The sequence below is a fragment of the Falco peregrinus genome, chromosome 11 (assembly GCF_023634155.1).
Source record: "Falco peregrinus isolate bFalPer1 chromosome 11, bFalPer1.pri, whole genome shotgun sequence".
Taxonomy (NCBI): Eukaryota; Metazoa; Chordata; class Aves; order Falconiformes; family Falconidae; genus Falco; species Falco peregrinus.
In genome coordinates, this window is record NC_073731.1 from 15,984,610 (window position 1) to 15,999,390 (window position 14,781).

Sequence of the window (14,781 nt, forward strand, 5' to 3'; positions counted from 1 at the left end):
TCCAGCTGCCAGGTACTTGAACTCCTGCCCAAATCCCTGTGGCAAAGCTTTAGGGAAGAACCGGAACGTAAATGACCAAAATGATCTACCACAAATGTTAGGGAAGGATTTTGACAAACAGCAGCTGTTTTTGTAACGATAATGCTTTGCCTTCAGTGGCACTTAAGAAGTATGAAAGAACATTTACCTGCTGCAGTATTAGGCTGGTTTCTCTTTCCTTTGATTCCATTTGCCTATGAGCGGCACAGGCAGGTTTTCAAGTGAGTGAGCTGAAAAAGCTCTGAGACACAGGGAGGTTCATGGCAGTACTTCAGATATGCCCCTTAGTTCTGCCTTCTTCCATTCCATCAGATCCGGAGCACACAAAATGTGCTTAGCAAAGGGCTTACAGCTCACTAGCAGTAACTTGCGCTACCTTTGGGATGTCTAGGAAGGTCATGAGTCATGGACTTCTCTACCTTCCCTACACAGGGCAAATGGCTCACCATCTTCTCTGTCACCACTTCCAAGGTTTCCTCGGAGGCCAAGAAACTAAGACAGGAAGAGCTCCAGAAGTGCTGACCATCTAATATTTTGAAACTAATGACTCTGAAGCTTGCTCAGCACCTCTTAACCAGAGGCCATTGTGTTTGAAGCTGGAGCATCCCAAACTAGGGGATGCATTTAAATATGTGCCCTACTTGCTCAGCATCACATGAGGCAGGCTCTGGCAGAGGAAAGGCAGACTCAAGATTTCCACATTAAAAAGCCTGTGCTTTGCTGCTCTGATGTATTTTCCTTCCACAAAGCAATACAAGAAGGACTATTCCCACAGAGTTCCTGGGGAAATTTTGCATGCCCTCTGTCTTGCTCTCTTCAGCTTTTGGCTATATGAAAGCTTTCTGCAGAGCACAGTTGAGGACACTGATCATAAACTCCAGAGAGCAGGAGAGGTGAGGGACGGACCATCCTTCGCAAGAAACCCTTGGAAAGTGTGGAAGCTCATCTTTCCTGGTTCTTCAGTGCCAGATGCTACATCTCTACCAAGCCTCCAAGCTCAGGTCCAGTAGGTGGCATGTTTGAATTGACTTCGAACATCTGGAAATAGTTTGCTATTTGCAGTCCCCTCCCTCAAAGCTCCATTTGTGGCTACACATGGTTAACAAATCACTTCTTCTTTGGCCCCAGATGTCTGCTGTGGCCCTTCCCTTTCCCTCGCGGGCATTTTTAGCCACCAGGACAGAGTGTGCATTGCCTCCTGCAGTCAGGCAGACTGACCGAAAACAATGGCAGGAAAGCCCATTGTCTTAACATCTGGGGCCAAATCACCTAGGCTCTGCTTGCCCATCTCCCTTGGTCCAGCACTGTCTTGGTGACCTATGAAACAGAAGTTCATACACACGTTCTCCCACAGGAATGATAAGACTTCCAGCCAGGGCCTGGGGAGCTGGGGTGTGTGTGAGAAGGGGGAACAGAGAGAAGAAAAGCACAGAGAAGAGCACTTGTGTCTGTCAAAACAAAACTAAAAGGTCTGGGGAACAAAGGAGGTTGGCTTTGGCTTTGGCTTTGGCTTTGGCTCAAGATCAAAGCCTGGAGGTGGCTGCGGCTTTCTGAACTTCTAGATGAAAGCATCAGAAAGAGGCTCTTTTTGTTTTTATGATACTGATGGCACTGAGAGCTGCTTTCAAGGCCCCAAAACTGCAGAAAGAGAGTGGGACCGAAAGGTGTAAGCTTTCCCATCACCCTGATTTTCACTTTGGCGGGGGAGGCTGGTGCGATTTGAGTGTCATGTAGCAGGGAAGAAAGTTTAGGCTGTACTACCTCAATGGCTTCAGAGACATCAAGAGCAACCACAACCACAACTGCCTGTCTGGTTGAAGCAGGGTCAGGGGAGGCTGCAGGATAGGGAAGGGGCTATTTCTTCACCAAGCTGTGTGTTCAATGGAAACAAGCACTGGCAAGAAAGGAGAGTTCAGCTGAAGTCTAAAACATGACATTGAACAAGCGGCTTTCTTATGAAAATCTAAAGGGGAAGTTCCGCAGCCTGTTTCACTGCAGCAAATGACAGCAGAACACCACGGCCAAGGAGAAGTGAGTCAGGTTAATTTGTAATTAAGAAGGGACTTGACACTCTGCTGAGCTAAAATTAGTGTAATTGTTGTATAGACACAGTTTTCTTGCAAACATCCACCTCTTTCAAATGTAGATGAGAATGACTGAGGACATTCTCAAGCAAGGATAGCCTTCTATGGTGTTGAATTTTTGCCCACCCTTCTGTTTTTCACAAATACCCCAGTATGTCAATCACTTTCCATGGAGCCAGGTAATCATCAGGAACAGTCAAAGTGGATTCACCAAGGGGAAATCATGCCTGACCAACCTGACAGCCTTCTGTGATGGAACAACTGGCTGGGTAGATGAGGGGAGAGTGGTGAATGTTGTCTACTTTGACCTCAGCAAGACTTCTGACCCTGTCCCCATAACGTCCCCATCGGTAAGGTCAGGCAGTGTGGGTTAGGTGACTCCTGCACCTGGGGAGGGACAACCCCAGGCACCAGCACAGGCTGGGGCTGACCTGCTGGAAGGCAGCTCTGTGGACAAGGACCTGGAGTGCCGGTGGGCAGCAAGTTGCCCATGGGCCAGCAGTGTGCCCGTGTGGCCAAGGTGGCCAACGGGACCCTGGGGTGCATTTGGAGGAACGTGGCCAGCAGGTCGAGGGAGGTGATCCTCCCTCTCTGTGCTGCCCTGGTGAGGCCACATCTGGAGTGCTGTGTCCAGTGCTGGGCTCCCCAGTTCAAGAGGGACAGGGAACTACTGGAGAGGGTCCAGCAGAGGGCTGTGAAGATGATGAGGGGACTGGAGCATCTCCCTGATGAGGGAAGGCAGAGACAGCTGGGTCTGTTTAGCCTGGAGGAGAGAAGACTGAGAGGGGATCTTATCAATGTCTATAAATATCTTAAGGGCGAGTGTCAAGAAGATGGGGCCAGGCTCTTTTCAGTGGTGCCCAGTGACGGGACAAGAGCCAATGGGCACAAACTGCAGCACAAGAAGTTCCTTCTGAATATGAGGAAGAACTTCTTTACCATGAGGGTGACAGAGCACTGGCACAGGCTGCCCAGAGAGGAGTCTCCATTTCTAGAGACATTCAAACCCCACCTGGACATGACTGTGCAACCTGCTCTAGGAGAACCTGCTTTAGAAGCAGGCTTGAGCTAGATGATCTCCAGATGTCCCTTCTAACATTGACCATTCTGTGATTCTGTAATTAAGACAAATCACTGGGATTGACAGGTAAGGAAGCACTAGATACAGTAACTAGCATCAGTTGAAGCAGCCCCTTAAGAAGCTTCTTGGAGTGATAAACGTGGCCTTCTTTCAGGAGTTCCACAGTTCAGGAGTATACTCCATGTATAATAACCTTTCCTTCTCAGAATTTCTTGCATACCAAAGGATTCTGGCAATCTGCAGGAAACAAGGAGAAGTGCTGAGCTAGCCCGAGAATGGCTGGGTTTATGTCCCTTTCCATCCTGAGACATGGGAACATTTTTACATGTTAGCATGTTGGTGTCTCATTGTGGCTCAGCTGGGATCGATAGCAGGTGGTATAGTGGCTTGTCCAGAAGAAGGACTAAACAACACATGAAAATGTCTTCCATGGCCAGTGGAGCTGTAGGATAAGAGACCTCTGCAGCTGCTCACGTTAAGAACTCAAAAATAATATAACCAACCGATAGGAAGGTTACTCTAAATTCATCAGGCAAATATTATTCAACCATGTGAAGAACGGCTCGACTAATGAAAAGGTTATTTGTGAATAATTCCAGAAGGATGATGACACATTGGAAAAAATACAGAAAAGAGAGACTGGGCTGATTAAAGGACTAGAAAGCATGCCTTACAGTGAAAGACTCCAGGAGCACAATCTGCCTGAACAAAGATCAGGTGAAGGGTTGACTTGATCACAGTGTCTCAACACCAATGTAAAAACAGAGGTTTGATAATGGAGAGCTGTTTAAACTGGCAGATAAATAAATAAAATAATTATAGAGAGCTGAAATCAGACAAATCTCGACTAGGAAAAAAACCATGACCTTTTAGAAGTGAGAGTAATTAACCAGTTTAGGTAAGGCTCTTGGTGGATGTCTCCATTCACTAGCAATATGTAAAACAAACAATAACAACAACAAAAAAATTAATTCCCTGAAAGTTACTCTGTATTTCCAAGAAAAAACAATTCAGTATGATCCTGCAGCACATAGTATGCAGGAGCTCAGACTAATGATGCCACTGGCTCCTTCTCACTTTGTAATCTCTGAACCAACAAGCAAGTTACTCAAAACTGATAGCAGAAGGTGTTGAATATACTGATACACCATTCTTGAATGTTATTCAGCAAGCTCTAATTATGATGTTTGTAATGACTGAGATCAATGGAAAGACTCCACCTTGAGTAAATCACTGCCTACAAGACACACCTTCATTTGTTCTTCAAGGAGCAAAATCCTCTTTGCAGATGCCTTTTGCCCCTTGCTGTGCTTATCTCACTTTGCCTTCCACCAGTGAAAGGAACTTAGCACTAACTCAGGAAGGATTTGTGAGGTTTAACTCACTAACCATTTCACAGTGCTTTAGGAGCCTCACTGGGGAGACTCAGTCTATTCCTGTGTGATCCCACTCACTTATTCCCTTAGACAAATGGGGGGAGGCACTTGCTTCCTCATATCTGGAAGCTACTGCAATAACAACTTTACAAATAGATTTTGGCAGAGAATTAAAAAAAATTAAAAGTGTCCCAACTTTAAAGGCTAGAACAAGGATTAGACAAGGCTGCTTGATCTGGTAATTCACAGGGAAATGAAAAGTTCCTTCAGTCATGACCGTGTATCATTTGTTAAATAAAGAGACACTGCCTGAAACACTCCCAGTTACATGTAACTAAAAAAAAAACCCCAAAACAAACTGCTCTTCTTGTGGCCAAATGTAAAATCAGTCTTTGGGTCATGGGATAATGTCATAAAGGTTTGGTCTGATTCATTTTAAGAGAGGAGGTTTTCATATTAGTGATGAACAAGACAGTTCAGAAGCTCAGTTCAGCCTCCACCCCATCAGCAGATTTCACATCCACAATCATAACAAAAGCTGCTCGAAGGGAAACAGGCCCACTGCCCAGCTGCCATTCTTTGCCCGTCTACTTGAAACCAATCTTGCAGAAAGCTCTTAGCCCCCAGACTGAACGCTGGTTGGAGCTGAAATAAATATGAATGAACAATGGTTAGGACACTCCAGAACTGACAGCCAGCTGGTAATGCGGTAATGTGGCTGTACGAGAAGAGAAGCGAGGGACTGGTGAAGACAGAAGTCCATGTGTGTGGATTCCTTTGACAGTGGGCTTGCTTTGCTGAAGTATGATAGTTCCCTGTACTTCTATAAAGCTTTCTTTTCTAAGACCTCCAACTTTTTTATACGTGGGGAGATAAAACTGTCCTTATCTCAGAGCTGCCAAGAGATACAGAGAGAATTAACGGCTTGAGACCACACAGGAGCACTGCCTAATTTAAGGCACTTAACTAAAAGACCTAAACTGTAGTTCTTGTGCCAACCTACTGCTAATGGAAAGAGAGACAATTTCATCTGCTCTCTGGAGTGGCACATTACCCTAGTTGACTATAGCAGCTGATGAGACTTAAAAGTATCTTAAAAGTATTCTGCTTTGTTTTAGCTGAAATTTCCTTCACAAAACTCATTGAAATCAGTGGGAAACTTTCCTCTCAAGGATGTCAGTGAGCTTAAGAGCCATGTGGCTGAAGATCCGGGCCTTAGTTGTCACCACTTTCTTTTGGGAATTTTAGCCTAGATTTTCAAAACAGCTCAGGTGCTGCTACCAACCCATTGCCAGGACTGTTTTTTTCACTGATTGGGAATGGGTATCATTTCCTGCAGGACAGGCAGAGGCTGGGGAGATGCAGCCTTTCCCCAAGCCATGCCTATGGGTCAACTGCACATGTTTCCAAAGTGGCTGGAGTCCTGGACGCAAATGCAATGGAAAATGGTCTGTCTGTGTGTGCTGTTCCACGTCCCGGGATTTCTGGATAGCCAAAGTCATACTGGAAAATTCATAATTTTGCTCAAACTCCTCAGCCACTCCTTAATTTCTGTTGACCAGTCAGTCAGTTACAGGCTCCTGCTGGAACAGAGACAACCTCACAGGAAGCAATGGCAAAAGAGCAGGCAGCTACTCCATCCTCTCTGTGAACCTGAGATTGCAGCAGTTATGGAGGATTACACACCCCACCCATCCTGGACTGTGTCGCCAACTGCAAGTTGTTCCCTTTCTCAAGAAAAAAATCAAATCAATCGAACAGCCTTTGCTCTTTGTTGTACTTCACATCATTTGACCTTTCTGCTCACCAGTTCTAAGAAAGAGAAAATGAAGCCAGGATTGACAACTGGTAGATATGCTTAAAAAGGTTAAATGATAAATTGCATCTGGCTGAATGAACCCAGGAGGCTCTTGGGATTTTATTGAAAGGGGTATAACTGTATGTGATATAAACATATGCAGTGCGGAAACAAGAATGCCCTGTTTTTAAGCTTACTCTCACACTACCAAAGCCCTTGGGCACATAAAGGTGTCCATACAGCCTGGCACTCAGGAGAGAGCACTGACCAACCTGCTGTCACTCTCACTTCCACTCACAGCTGAGTGTGTTTGACCAATAAATCATACCACTCCTTGTAAGCTGCTGTATCTGAGTATCTCCATGCAGGGCCAAAATCAGGACCTCCAAGGGCTTGCTAGCAGTAGGGCAGAACTCGGTCACAGCAGCATTTTGGGGTGTGTGCCCCAGAGGATCACCTAGGGTCTTACAGAGAGACCCACAGCTTGTGATGTCAGTGATACCCAACACCAGATTTAACTGGAAGAGGGAAGCAAACTGCAGAGGGACATGAGTGGGCAGTGATTTTTTTAATCTCTCGATGAAGGAGACCTTTCAGCGATTTGCTCTGAAAGTCTGTTCTTGTATCATTCCTGGGAGGGACCACACAGAGCCCAGTCCTGGGGAAAAGCCACCCAAAGCATATAGAGCAGCTGGAGATATGAGATACTATTGTGGCTGAAGAATGGGCTAGGATTCCTGTCAAGGTACCAGTTAGTCACTGGTCTCAGTGTGCTGCTCTCTGAAGACAATGCAGTGCTGGGTCCTGAGTTCACATAAAAAGAAGGAAAAAAACCCACCATAAAACCCCTACAGGGGATATTTTCCATAGGCAGAACTGGAAAAAAAAAAGGAAATGATCCTTTTTTGGATGAAAATCTGAAACCCATAGACATTTCTATATAAATTACTTGATTTTTTTATTATTTAATTGAATTGAAAAAAACAAATCAATGAAAAATCTTTACTCTTTTTCTCATCTTTCTCTTCCTTTCTTTCACTTTTCTCCTGTGCCACCACTGAAAAGGGGTAAGAGGAAAACTGAAGACAAAGCCTGGGTCCCCCAGGCTTCTGAAGAGAGTAAAATGTTCTTCATAGGAAAATTTTTGAACAAAGGACTATAAGCAACTCCACATCTTGACATTTGACATGTTGAGCTTCCCTCTCCATAATTTCTGTGTTCCTCAGGGAAATCCATTTGCCCCTGGGGCTAAGTGCTTTAATCATTAATCCAGGTATATAATCAGGGCTGAATACAACCACTATGTGAAGTGTGACTGCTGTCTGATCATATGACGGGGAATATTCACAAAAAGTGTAGAGAAAGTGTGACCTCTTCATGTTCCTCTGTAACTCTGCTCCTGATTAAATTCCCTAAAGGTGAGCTGGTCAGCATGAGACCTCTCATAGGACAGGTAAGCTGGTACAGAGGGTTCTTATTCTCCCTGCTTTCCAATTATTATTTCATGAAAAATACATCAGTTATAAAATGTCTGGAATGAATCTTGAGCTACATATGGAAGTGGATTGTGCCGGATGCTACCGTAACATGTACGTCACCATGCCTTTCTCAGTTGGTGACTAGTAGTTTGCAAAGTCTGGGTGAGCATGGAGTGATTTTACCAGACATGAGTGAGATGCTATGTAAAAGCAGTCGCATGGTGTTTGAGGTTTGTCTTTGTAACTGGCTCCAGCATTCAAACACACCTCCTCCCAAGCTGTTGTTTCCTACTCTGTACATAAATCTTCCATCCACTTAGCTTGAATTTTGGGTTTTGCTATGAAAGACCTTATAGATATGAGACATGATTGCCTAGAGAAGGCAGGCAGATAATCTCAGTTGTAGAGTTATATTTTTCAGTGTTAGCTTTCTGAGTTTGCCCTTTAAAGATATGACAGTTGTATATAAGTGGAAGTAATTTAGCCCTGGAGGGGTGAAATTCTTTTTTAAGCTCTTCATGTAATCTTAGTTTGTTATTGCAAAAAGATCTCTAACCAGGAGCAACTGGGTCCAATCTGATGCTGAATTATAAATAACTAGAAATCCTGGGGCAGTCCTCTGCAGTGCTGGAACAGTTGCCAGATGCAGTTGGCATCAGATGTACATCTAACTCAAAAGCATTTGCCTGTATTTCACCCACAGGTATCGCAGACAGGAGGGCAGACAGGGAGGTGTCCTGCTGACTGTCCTGCAAGTGGAGGCTCACCAATACCATCGTACTGGTGCGGAGGATCAGGTGGGGTGGCACCCTACAACACTAGCAGCTGTACAAATACGGAGTAGAAGACAGTCCCTGCCTAGAAGAGGTACAAGGCTGCAACTGGCAACGGAGAAGTGCAATGATTGCCTCTGGTTGTTCAGCGGCTCAGAAAACCCTTGGAATTGATTTGGCTCCACAGACACTTTAAAAACAAATCTAAACCCTTTCCAGTAAATCCTTCTCTTTTACTGCTAACATGAAATGCCTGACTGCCATTTTACATACAAGTATGAGGTCACTGCAGTCAGTACTGGATAATGTGCAGTCTTCAGTGGGAACATCATGATTTCAAAATGATGCAAGAATATTTCTGTACTGAGGAAGCAGTTAGATCTTCAGATACCCAGAACTAGGTCATCAGAAGCTAGTGCAAGGCAGGGCTGGGAATATCAACCCACCAGTCTTCTCCCACTCCGAGTATGGACTGGGTCATGTGAGCAGGCAGAATATTTGGACAGGAATTTATCTAAGTCCAGGTGCTACGGACCAGATCTTCATCGTGTTTACATATATGGTCCTTAAGGCAATTATGCTCCTTGGACATTTACTGAGATTAGACTAGATAGCAAGGCACCCTTAAAGAACTCGACTAGTGTTACGGGATCAGTCACCTTTAGAGAGCAATACCTGGTCTTTTATTGATCTTCACAGTTGGGAAAAGCAGTTTTTCCTGTAATGGTGAGGTTAGAGCCCATGTTGTAAGACTTGAGGGGAGAAAAAGGAAGGTGAATGGCTTTTCTGGTTCCTGGGTAGGATAACTTTTGGCAAAATCACGTCATTCGGTCTGGCTTTGTTTTGTGGGTAGTTCCAAGAATACCTTGGTCTGTCTAATGATAGCTTGTTCTTTTTCAGACAAGGAATATTTCAAGCCAGCTAGCTTGAGCTATCTTTAAATTATTTGATCTAGTTGTTTGACACCACTGAAGAGTTTCACATGGGCTAAAAGGTGCTGGAGTGTACATATACCTTCATTCATCAACAAATCCCTTACAACAGGCCACCTGTGAATATTGTTATAGTCCTAACGGACTGCCTTCCCTCCACAGGAGGGAGACTGTTTCTTCGTATTCAGGGATGTGACAGGGCAGGGCCAGATGGACAGTGCTTATGAAACAGAAAGAGGAAAGACAAACCTTTCTTGCAGAGACTATGCAAAGGTCACAGCATACACATTGTGCGTCATCAGGGCTTTTAGATTGCTTGTATGTTTTTAAGTAAAATGGGTCTAGGGGGACTACAGCAGATGAAAAATGTTTAGGGAACTAACCAGAAACAGTTATGCAAGAGCCTAAGACTTCAAACAGATTTCTACATATGTTCTTGCTGAACCTCATTTCTAGTACTTGTTCCTTTATGATGACTCTGATCTTTTTTAAGTATTCATCCCAGGTCTACCTCGAACCTGAGCTAAGCAGACAGAAATGAATGGAACACTGCTCTGCTTAACTCTGCTTTTCTGCTATCCCATCAGGTGTAAATGACTGACTGGCTTCAGAAGCACAAGTGCATAGAAAAAAGAGCGATGATGCATTCAGCGCTTGCAGCCATGAAGCCCTGGGGCCTTGTCAGCCCGTGGTTCTTAGACCAAGCAGCCATCAAACCACATGACACTGCAAATTTATGTCCCTCTCCTACTTCCCAGCTCTCTGCCCTTCATAAAACCCACCAATATTCCTTCAAATTCCCCAGACATAGACAGACAGACAGCCATCAGTTAGTGAGGTACAGCTCATATGTAGCTCACTAAAGAGCCTGCTGGAATAAGGGAGGGAACTGCTGTGGGTGTTTTGTTGCAGTCCCATCATTTCCCAAAACCTGAATGAAATAATCACTTGTTTATAATGATGCATGACATCAAGACAATACTACACAGCAGCACTTGAGAAACAGCTTTGAAGCCTATGACCTTCCTCCAGGTGAGAAAGTCTTTAGGGAGGCCATGGGATGCAGAAAGCCCTCTCCTCCTTCTGGTTCTCTAGAATATTTTGGTTTTTTTTTTTACCCTCCAGAATTAAAAAAAGGTCAGGACCACATCCACTTGCCACACTTCAACCTGCCTGTTTTCTTTTCCCTTAGAGCTGATCACTCCAGCTTAAAGATGAAGATACCCCTTGCCAGGAAGTGATGGGAGTGATACACCAATTCATTCCACAGTAGATTTTTGACATAAAATGAACCATGTGCAAGCACTCGAGCCATTCTCCTCCAATAAGCTATAGAAGGAAAAAAATTCCATTCCCTATCTGTGCCACATCATGTTCACATTACATAATTATCTCTCTCTTTGCCTTTACCTACCCTGCTTAAAAATAACTGGCCTTAAGGTTCACAGCTTTGGGTTCGGTACACTCTTTGACACAATACCAAACCCTTTGTGCTACACAGCAACCAATCCCATCTTCCTTTGACGGTGCACTAGGTAAGCTGCCTGGATGACTTCCATGTTTCTAAGCAATAGAGAGTGTTTGCTGACCAATTAATGCTTGTACTTCCCTCTTTTACGGTGTAGTAAAAATGAAAGCAATCCAAAGTTTAAAGTGGAAAAAAAAAAAAAGCCAAAACAAATGAGAACTGATCCTGTTCTCTGGAGAGATCTGCTTTACAGATGTAATCTAATGCACCTTCTATCCTGTCCTCCCCCTAGGCAGCTTCTTCCAAAGAAAGGAGTAATGTCTTCAGCATAAGCGTGGGTGACATGTCTAGGGGACTAAAAAGTCTCAGGACTGCGCCCTGCTGATGACTTAAGCTGCTATGTGTGAAAACCCCCATGCATGGAAGGCAAAAGACTTGTTTTGTTGCCCCAAAAAGGGAAGAAAATTTAGAGGCTTGCTAAAAACAACCTTCAATCAGCTGTACACAGCTAGACAATGCTGTCTTTAGTGTCCCAGATGGTCCCAGCTGTTGGCGTAAGCAGTGACAATGACATTCATTTCTTTGCACATATGTCCCATGCGAGTCCAGTATTTCAGCTGCCTGCTGATGGGAAGTGAAATTCACCCAGAGAAAAGCTGTCCTTGAGGTCCACAGGATCCCAAATCCTGTGGAAAAAGTCTCAGTGGGGAGGATTAGTCGTACGATCACTTCCGGCTACCATCTAATTTAATCTGTGTATCACTGATACTGAACGTCATTCTTTTTATCATGAGAACCCCTCGACAAACAGGACTAAAAATAAAAAGAAAGAGCTCGGAGCTGGCACAAACTGTGCTACATGGACTCCAATTTGTATAGCAGGAACTATAATCACTCTGAGACGTGCCCAAGCCCTCAGGCATCCCACGGGATTTCAGTCACTTGTTTACAAGGTGTTTTGATTTGCAGCTGTTTGACTACTGTGGCATTTCAAGAGGGGGCGGTTTGAAAGGATGTTGTTACTTTGGATGTCGGGATTGGGAAATGGGTATTGAAAAATCACACAAGAAAACAGGCAAGTGCTGTCTTTGTTCTTCCCCCCTTACATATGAATGACGTCAGTGCTGGGGAAAGGAGCTCCAGGAACAGATCCAGAGACCAGTGCTCTGGAGGGAATAAGCAGGGAACAGGTAAAGCCCCGAAAATGGAGCTGTGCCCTAACCTGCCACACCAGATGCCCCGTATCTGATCTGGGGGAACTAAACTCTGGAGGTAAGAAGGGAACTGTCCAAGCCCATCGCTTTTCTGCCTTTTCTAACAAGGCTGCCAGCAAATAAATTGATAGTGTGCCACGGTCACACCCAAGAACTGGGCTAAAGGCCGTTACCAGCTCACTTCAAACAGGCCAGCAGCTGAAATGGATTTGGTCACTGGCTCAAAGTGATTTAGCAATTTAGATGGCTCTTTCCATCATTCCTGTTCTCCTGACCTGGACAGTTCCTCTTTCAGAGCTGCATTAAGCTAATGCCCACTTTCTTCTGGGCCCTCTTGGGAGAATGGATTCAGATATGCAGAAAGAATGTAAAAATCCGTCTGTTATTCGGGATGAGTGATTTGCACAATAGTGCCCGTGAGTGTTTGCTTAACACTGTGGACAGCAAGAACCCTGCTGAGTTGTAACAGCTGAGAAAGAGAAAGCAAGAATAGAGGTGAAAATAGCCTGGCTGTTTTAAAACTATGTCCACCGAGCTGTGTGCATTTTTTGGCTTGGTTAGCTGTTTGCCTGTTTTTTGTGGGAAACCAGGAAGGACACGTGGAGCTTTTCCCAGGCTTTAGAGTGTTATTCTCTTGTTTCCAGCACTGGGTTTTTGTATGCATTAATTGACAGTAACTCATGTAGAAAATACAGTGCCAAGAGGATATTTACCTTGCAAACATTTCATCTGCTGCCCCTCTCTCCTTTCCTGTGACTTTTTCAAGTGATGACTGACATGAAGTGCCATGCGCACTTGAAGAATCATCACCCCTGCCAACCTTGGACACAAGCCCCTTGCCTGCCCTGTGTGTGCCAGCAACCTTACCACACTTCCTTGGCAAGGAGCAGCCATCTCCTCACTTCCTGGAGGTAAAAGAGGTCCCAGCCTAGAATGTAAGGCTTAAAAATGGAAAGAATCAGCTAGGTTATAACATGACAAATTGTTGTTTTTCTAGCTGAATTAAAACCCACCCTGTGTTTGATTCTGAGTGACACTGATAGGTTTGGCATCCGCAGCTTCTCCACTGGAGACATAAGTGACTTCTCTTTAAACAAGCAACAGAATTATCTCGGCTGGCATTACAGTTCATCGCACGCCTTGCTTTCTCTAGGCAAAGTTGAAGGAAAAATCTGCATTTGCATTGCACATGCCATTGAAGATTTCAAAGTATGCAACTTATCCTAGCCCACACAGCAAATCTGTATCGGAGTCGGGGTCAGAAATCCTGACTCTCTCTCCTTTCCTCCAGCCAGGATGCCTCTTCCCCAAGCTTAACTATGACTCTTGCCATCAGGGACGTGTTATAGTGTCACCGCCTTGCCATATATACCAGTTTTAGATTCCCTGTTTTTCACCCATAGCTATGGAAAACTGCAGAAGAGGCTGCTAGAAAGGAAGCTGAAGATTGCTGAAGTCTATTCTAATTCACGGTGTCTATATTTATGCAGCCCTTGTCACAGCAGAGCAGAGAAAATGTCACTGGAACAGTTTTCTTTTTGCCAGCAGGCAAGAGGTTTAAAAAGAGGCAGTATAACCTCTATTTGATGATGTGTTTGTACAAATGTTTAACTTGCTATTTCATTTAAAAATCATCTTTAATGTTGATTTATATTCCTGGCAGTGAAGTCAGGAGGTTGGCAATCCCTTTCCATTTCAGTCTGTGCTCTGACTGAGGCAATAAGGAGATCAAAGAAGTCTTACAGCATTACATTTTATCATCCTGAATGCCTTCAAGTTCTCACTCCGGTATTCATGGGCAGATTATGTAACTACTAGATTTATCCTTCTGAGGGCCAAATAGTAAAGATTGAAATGTTGTATCATTAAGAGGAACTATTTGGAAATAATTGAATCGACACAAAGAACATAATCTCAAGTGAAGACAGAGGCAGCATCAGTTTCCTTGAGATGCCATCTTGCTCCAGCCTTTTATAGGGTCAGCCATTTGTTTTCGTGCAGAGTATCAAATGAAATGCATGTTGTTACATATTCTAAATCTTGCTATCCATCTAAATATGTTAGGCTGACATTTTTATTGCCTTACTAGTTGCTAAATATTCAAGAACTTGAATTCTGTCATTAACAGTTTACCTAATTGATGGGAGAGGGAGAAGTAAGCGACACCCACCTCCTGTGATTCTTTAAAGGGTAATAACTTACAGTTAATAATCTAACCAGTCAGAAGAACACAAACACTTGCCATCGTGTCCCCCTCCAGCCTCCCTGCCCACTGCTTTTGCACAGTATCCTATAAATACCGACAGGCTTAGTTGCCCAGCGCCTCAGGGCCTTTGGCGCCATGGCAGTACCCTCTCCTGCCCACCACAGGGAACAATGCCCGGAGGAGATCAGTAGACGCGCCGAGGGCCGAGCCTGCTGTGAGGCACGACCCGGGCCCCAGGGCGGCAGTGGGGCTGCCGAGGCCGGGCACAGTCCCGCCGCCCGAGGGCCCAGCGCAGGCCTGCGGGAGAGGGGAGGCACGGCGCTAGGCCCCAG